Raw genomic sequence first — 8,282 nt, forward strand, 5'->3', positions numbered from 1 at the left:
CAGGCCTGCTACAGGCCCGGGGTTCGTTGCACCTCTCCTCCGTCACCCCGAGAACGGCTTCTTTGTGACGCAGGCCACCCCCCACAAAAACCTTGCAAACCCAGGACTGCTACGGGCCCGGGGTCCGTTGCCCCTCTCCGCCATCACCCCAACAACGACTTCCTTGTGACGCAGACCGCCCCCGCCCAAATTCCACAAACTCACGACTGCTACGGGCCCTGGATCCGTTGCCCATCTCCTCCATCACCCCAACAAATGCTTCCTTGTGACGCACGCCGCCCCTGCCCAAACCTTGCAAAGCCACGCCTGCTGCAAGCCCTGGGACCATTGCCCCTCGCTGCCGTCACCCCGACAACGGCTTCCTTGTGACGCGGGCGCCCCCGTCCAAATTCCGCTAACCCAGGCCTGCTACGGGCCTGGGGTCTGTTGCCCCTCTCCGCCGTCAACACGACAACAGGTTCATTGTGACGCAAGCCGCCCCCGACCAAATTCCGCAAACCCAGCCCCGCTGCGACCCTGGGGACCGTTGTCCTGCTCCGCCGTCACCACGACAACAGGTTCATTGTGAGGCAGGCCGCCCCGCCCAAAACTTTTAAATCCAGGCCTACTGCAGGCCCTGGGTCCGTTGCCCCTCTCTGCCGTCACCACGACAACAGGTTCATTGTGACGCAGTTTGCCCCTGCCTAAACCTTGCAAATCCAGGCCTGCTGGGGGTCCTGGGTCTGTTGCCACTCGCTGCCGTCACCCCGACAACAGCTTCATTCTGACGCAGGCCGCCCCCGCCCAAATTCCGCTAACCCAGGCCTGCTACGGGCCTGGGGTCTGTTGCCCCTCTCCGCCGTCAACACGACAACCGGTTCATTGTGACGCAGGCCGCCCCCGACCAAATTCCGCAAACCCAGCCCCGCTGCGAACCTGGGGACCGTTGTCCCGCTCCACCGTCACCACGACAACAGGTTCATTGTGACGCAAACCCAGGCCTGCTACGGGCCCGGGGTCCGTTGCACATCTCCTCCGTCACCGTGACATCACTTGCCTTGTGACGCAGGCCGCCTCCACCCAAATTCCGAAAACCCAGGAATGCTACGGGCCCGGGATCAATTGCACCTCTCCACTGTCACCCCGACAATGGATTCATTGTGACAGAGGCCGCCCCTGCCCAAGCCTTGCAAACCGAGACCTGCTGCAGGCCCTGGGTCCGGTGCCCCTCTCCGCCGTCACCCCGACAACGGCTTCTTTGGGACGCAGGACGCCCCCACCAAAATTCGGAAAACCCAAGACAGCTACGGGGCCGAGGTTTTTTGCCCCTCTCCTCCGTCACCCCAACAACGGGTTCATTGTAACACAGGCCACCACCGCCATAGCCTTGAAAACCCAGGCTGTTGCAGGCCCGGGGTTTTTTGCCCCTCTCCGTCGTCACCCCGAAAATGGGTTCACTGTGACGCACGCCACCCCCACCCAAACCTTACAAACCCAGGCCTACTGCGGGCCCCGGGTCCGTTCCGCCTCTCCACTGTCACCCCGACAAGAGCTTCTTTTTAACGTAGGTCACCCAGCCCAAATTCCGCAAATCCAGGCCTGCTACGGACCCGGGGTCCGTTGCACCTTTCCGCCGTAACCCCAAGGGCAAGTTCATTCTGATGCAGGCCGCCCCGCCAAAGCCTTGCAAACATAGGCCTGCTGCGGGCCCTGGGTCTGTTGCAAGAGTGTGGTATTGAAGATAGCTCCCACACGAAAGCAGCTGCAAATGTGACACCGTGCTGGCTGATAGACTGCATGGAGACCTACTTACTACTGTAGCTGGGGTCTGCCTTCCTGCTTTCTTGTAGCTCCCGTACACAGTGGTGTAAGTTAACCAACAACATGTATTTTTTCCAATCGGAGATGAGGAGAAAAATAGTGTGGTGTTGAAGATAGCTCCCACACGAAAGCAGCTGCAAATGTGACACCGTGCTGGCTGATAGACTGCATGGGGACCTACTTACTACTGTGGCTGCGGTCTGCCTTCCTGCTTTCTTGTAGCTCCCGTACTCAGTGGTATAACTTAACAGACGCATGAATTTTTTAAATGGGAGCTGAGCAGAAAAAGTGTCGTATTGAAGATAGCTCCCACAGTAAAGCAGCTGCAAATGTGACACCGTGCTGGCTGATAGACTGCATGGGGACCTACTTACTACTGTAGCTGGGGTCTGCCTTCCTGCTTTCTTGTAGCTCCCATATATAGTCGTATAACTTAACCGACAACATGTATATTTTTCAATGGGAGATGAGAAGAAAAAGAGTGTGGTGTTGAAGATAGCTCCCACACGAAAGCACCTGCAAATGTGACACCGTGCTGGCTGATAGACTGCATGGGGACCTACTTACTACTGTGGCTGCGGTCTGCCTTCCCGCTTTCTTGTAGCGGCCATACGCAGTGGTGTAACTTAACCCACAATATGTATATTTTTCAATGGGAGATGAGGAGAAAAAGAGTGTGGTATTTACGCAGGCCGCCCTAAACCAATTCCGCAAACCCAGGCCCGCTGTGAGCCTGGGAACAATTGCTCCTCTCAGCCGTCAACCCGACAACGACTTCCCTGTGATGCAGGCCGACCCCGCCCAAATTCCGCAAACCCAGGCCGTCTACTAGCTTGGGGACCGTTTCACCTCTCCGTCGTCACCCCGAGAACGGGTTCATTGTGAAACAGGCCGCCCCTGACCAAACCTTGCAAACCCAGGGCAGATGCGGGCCCGGTGTTTTTGGCCCCTCTCCGCCGTCACCCCCGACAACGGCTTTCTTGTGACGCAGCTCGCTCTCGCCCAAATCTTGCAAACCCAGGCCCGCTGCGAGCCTGGGGACCGTTGCGCCTCTCCGTCGTCACCCCGACAAAGGCTTCCTTGTGACACAGGCCGCCCCCGCCAAATTCCACAAACCCAAGCCTGCTGCAGGCCCTTGGTCCGTTGCCCCTCTCTGCCGTCACCCCGAAAACGGGTTCATTGTGATGCAGGCCACCCCCGCCCAAACCTTGCAAATCCAGGCCTGCTGTGGGTCCGGTGTTTTTTGCACCTCTCTGCCGTCACCCTGACAACGACTTCCCTTTGACGCTGCTGCCCCTGCCCAAATTCCACCAACCCAAACCCGCTGCGAGCCTGGGGACCGTTGCCTCTCTGAGCCATCACCGCCACAACAGGTTCATTGTGAGGCGGGCCGCCTCCTCCCAAACCGTACAAACCCAGGCCTGCTGCGGGCCCGGGGTATGTTGCCCCTCTCCACCGTGACCCTGACAACACGTTCATTGTGACGCAGGACGTCCCATGCAAACCTTGCAAACCCAGGCCTGCTGCTGGCCGTTGGTCTGTTGCCCCTCTCCGCCGTCACTCCGACAACGGGTTCATTGTGACACAGGCCGCCCCCGCCCAAATTCCGCAAACGCAGGCCAGCTGCAAACATGGGGACTGTTGCCCCTCTCCTCCGTCATTCCAAAAACGGGTTCATTGTAACAGAGTCCGTCCCCGTCATAACCTTGCAAACCCAGGCCTCTTGTGGGCCCGGGGTTTTTTGTCCCTCTCCGCCGTCACCCCCGACAACGAGTTCATTGTAACATACGCCGCCACAGCCTAAACCTTGAAAACCCTCGCATGCTGGGGGCCTGGGTCCGTTGCCCCTCTCCGCCGTAGCCCCAACAACGGCTTCCTTGTGACGCAGGCCGCCCCCGCCCAAAGTCCTCAAACCCAGACCCGCTACAGGCCTGGGGACCTTTACCCTTCTCCACCGTAACCCCGACAACAGTTTCATTGTGACGCAGGCCGCCAACAACCAAATCTTCCAAACCCAGGCCTCCTACGGGCCCGGGATCCATTGCACCTCTCCGCCGTCACCCCGACAACGGCTTCATTGTGACGCAGGCTGCCCCTGACCAAATTCCGCAAACCCAGGCATGCTAAAGGGCCCGGGGTCTGTTGCACCTCTCCTCCGTCACCCTGAGAACGGCTTACTTGTGACGCAGGCCGCCCCCTATAAAACCTTGCAAACCCAGGCCTGCTACGGGCCCGGGGTCCGTTGCAGCTCTCCGCCGTCACCCCGACAATGGGTTCTTTGTGACGAAGGCCGCCCCCACCCAAATTCCACAAACCCACGGCTGCTACGGGCCCTGGGTCCGTTGCCCCTCTCCGGGTCACCCTGACAGCAGGTTCATTGTAACGCAGACCGCCCCACCTAAACCTTGTAAACCCAGGCCTGCTGCGGGCCCTGGGTTTGTTGCCTCTCTCCCCCGTCACCCGACAACGACTTCCCTGTGACGCAGGTCGCCCCCGCCCAAATTCCCAAAATGCAGGACTACTACGCGCCTGGGGTCAATTGCATCTCTCCGCTGTCACCCCGACAACAGGTTCCTTGTGACGCGAGCCACCCGTACCCAAACCTTGCAAACCCACGTCTGTTACGGGCCTTGTGTCCGTTGTCCCTCTCAGCCGTTACCCCAACAACGACTTCCTTGTGTCGCAGACTGCCCCCACCCAAATTCCGCAAACCCAGGACCGCTGCGAGCCTGGGGACGATTGCCCCTCTCAGCTGTTACCCCGACAACGGCTTCCCTGTGACGCAGGCCGCCCCCGCCCTAATTCCGCAAACCCAGGCCTGCTGCGGGCCCGGGGTTTTTTTCCCCTCTCCGTCATCACCCCAACAACAGGTTCATGGTGACGCAGACCGCCCCCGCCCAAACCTTGTAAACCCAGGCCTACTGCGGGCCCTGGGTCCAGTGCCCCTTTCTGCCGTCACCACGACAACAGGTTCATTGTGAGGCAGACCGCCCCCGCCCAAACCTTGTAAACCCAGGCCTACTGCGGGCCCTGAGTCCGTTGCCCCTTTCTGCCGTCACCTCGAAAACAGCTTCATTCTGATGCAGGCCGCCCCCAGCCAAATTCCGCAAACCCAGGCCTGATGCGGGCCCGGGTTTTTTGCCCCTCTCTGCCGTCTCTCTGAGAACAGCTTCATTGTGATGCTGGCAGCCCCCGCCCAAATCTTGCAAACCCAGTCCTGCTGCGGGCCCTGGGTCCGTTGCCCATCTTCTTCGTCACCCCAACAGCGGCTTCCTTGTGACGCAGGCCGACAGTGGCAAAATTCCGCAAATTCAGGCTCGCTACAGGCCTGGGGAACTTTACCCCTCTCCACCGTAACCCCGACAACAGGTTCATTGTGACGCAGGCCCCCCCTGCCCATACCTTGCAAACCCACGCCTGCTGCAGTCCCTGGGTCTGTTGCCCCTCTCCTCCGTCACTCCGACAACGGCTTCCTGGTGACGCAGGCCGCCCCAGCCCAAATTCGGCTAACCCAGGCCTGCTACGGGCCCGGGGACAGTTACACATCTCCACCGTCACTGCGACAACAGCCTTTTTGTGACGCAGGCTGCCCCCGCCCAAATTTCCAAATCCCAGGAACTTCTACGGACCCGGGGTCAATTGCACCTCTCCGCTGTCACCCTGACAATGGATTCCTTGTGACGCAGGCCACCCCCACCAAAATTCTGCAAACCCAGGACTGCTACCGGCCCGGGGTTTATTGACCCTCTCCTCCGTCACCCCAACAACGGGTTCATTGTAAAACAGGCCGCCACTGCCATAGCCTTGAAAACCCAGGCTGTTACAGGTCCGGGGTTTTTTGCCCCTCTCCGTCGTACCTCGACAACGGGTTCATTGTGACGCACACCACCCCCGCCCAAACCTTGCAAACCCAGGCCTACTGCGGGCACTGGGTCCGTTACCCCTCTCCGCTGTCACCCCGACAAGAGCTTCTTTTTGACCTAGGTCACCTCGTCCAAATTCCGCAAACCCAGGCCTCCTACGGGCCCGGGGTCCGTTGCATCTTTCCGCCGTAACCCCAACGGCAAGTTCATTGTGACGCAGGCCGCCCCACAAGAGCCTTACAAACCCAGACCTGCTGCAGGCCCTGGGTCTGTTGCAAGAGTGTGGTATTGAAGATAGCTCCCACACGAAAGAAGCTGCAAATGTGACACCGTGCTGGGTCATTGACTGCATGGGGACCTACTGACTACTGGAGCTAAGGTCTGCCTTCCTGCTTTCTTTTAGCTCCCATACTCAGTGCTATAACTTAACAGACACATGTATTTTTTCAATGGGAGCTAAGGAGAAAAAGAGTGTGGTATTGAACATAGCTCCCACACAAAAGCAGCTGCAAATGTGACACCGTGCTGGCTGATAGACTGCATGGGGACCTACTTACTACTGTAGCTGGGGTCAGCCTTCCTGCTTTCTTGTACCTCCCATACGCAGTGGTGTAATTTAACCCACAACATGTATTTTTTTCAATGGGAGATCAGGAGAAAAAGAGTGTGGTATTGAAGATAGCTCCCATACAAAAGCAGCTGCAAATGTGACACCGTGCTGGCTGATAGACTGCATGGGGACCTACTTACTACTCTAGCTGGGGTCTGCCTTCCTGCTTTCTTGTAGCTCCCATACACAGTGGTGTAACTTAACCCACAGCATGTATTTGTTTCAAAGGGAGCTGAGGAGAAGAAATCTGTGGTATTGAAGATAGCTCCCACACGAAAGCAGCTGCAAATGTGACACTGTGCTGGCTGATAGACTGCATGGGGACCTACTTACTACTGTAGCTGGGGTCTGCCTTCCTGCTTTCTTGTACCTCCCATACGCAGTGGTGTAACTTAACCGACAACATGTATTTGTTTCAATGGGAGTTGAGGAGAAAAAATCTGTGGTAATGAAGATAGCTCCCAAACGAAAGCAGATGCAACTCTAACACCGTTCTGGTTGATAAACGGCATGAGGACCTACTTACTACTCTAGCTGGGGTCTGCCTTCCTGCTTTCTTCTAGCTGCCATACGCAGTGGTGTAACTTAACCCACAACATGTATTTTTTTCAATGGGAGCTGAGGAGAAAAAATCTGTGGTATTGAAGATAGCTCCCACAGGAAAGCAGCTGCAAATGTGACACCGTGCTGGCTGCTAGACTGCATGGGGACCTACTTACTACTGCAGCTGGTGTATGCCTTCCTGCCTTCTTGGAGCTCCCATACGCAGTGGTATAAATAACGTGATAACATGTATTTTTTAAATGGGAGCTAAGGAGAAAAAGAGTGTGGTGTTCAAGATAGCTCCCACACGAAAGCAGCTGGAAATGTGACACCGTGCTGCCTAATAGACTGCATGGATACCTACTTACTGCTATAGCTGGGGTCTGCCTTCATGCTTTCTTGTAGCTCCCATACGCACTGGTATAACTTAACCGACAACATGTATTTTTTTCAATGGGAGATGAGGAGCAAAAGAGTGTGGTATTGAAGATACCTCCTACACGAAAGCAGCTGCAAATGTGACACCGTTCTGACTGATATACTGCATGGAGACCTACTTACTAATGTAGCTGGGGTCTGCCTTCCTGCTTTCTTGTATATCCCATACACAGTGGTATAACTTAACGGACAACATGTGTTTTTTTAATGGGAAATGAGGAGAAAAAGAGTGTGTAATTTACGCAGGCCGCCCTAAACCAATTCCGCAAACCCAGGCCCGCTGCGAGCCTGGGGACGATTGCCCCTCTCAGCCGTCAACCTGACAACGAGTTCCCTGTGACGCAGGCCACCCCCACTCAAATTCTGCAAACCCAGGCCCGCTACGAGTCTGAGGACCGTTTCCCCTCTCTGCCGTCACCCTGACAACAGCTTCATTGTGACGCAGGCCGCCCCCGTCCACACCTTGCAAACCCAGGTCTACTACTGGCACAGGGTCCGTTACCCCTCTCCACCATCACCCCGACAACGGGTTCATTGTGACGCAGGCCGCCCCAGCCTAAACCTTTCAAATTCAGGCCCGCTGCGAGCCTGGGGATCGTTGACCCTCTCCGCCGTCACCCCGACCACGGCTTCCTTGTGACACAGGCCGCCCCCGCCCAAATTCCAAAAACCCAAGCCTGCTGCTGGCCGGAGGTCCATTCCCCTTCTCTGCCGTCACCCCGACAATGGGTTCATTGTGATGCAGGCCACCCCCACAATAACCTTGCAAATCCAGGCCTGCTGTGGGCACGGTGTTTTTTGCTTCTCTCTGCTGTCACCGCGACAACAACTTCCCTGTGATGCATGCCGCCCCTGCCCAAATTCCGCAATCCCAGGCCCGCTGCGATACTGGGAACCGTTTCCCCTCTCCTCTGCCACCCCGACAACGGGTTCCTTGTGACGCAGGCTGCCCCCACCTAAACCTTGCAAACCCAGGCCTGCTACGGGTCCTGGGTCCGTCGCCCCACTCCGCTGTCACCTGACAACAG

This window comes from Colius striatus, unplaced genomic scaffold (genome assembly GCF_028858725.1).
Source record: "Colius striatus isolate bColStr4 unplaced genomic scaffold, bColStr4.1.hap1 scaffold_63, whole genome shotgun sequence".
Taxonomy (NCBI): Eukaryota; Metazoa; Chordata; class Aves; order Coliiformes; family Coliidae; genus Colius; species Colius striatus.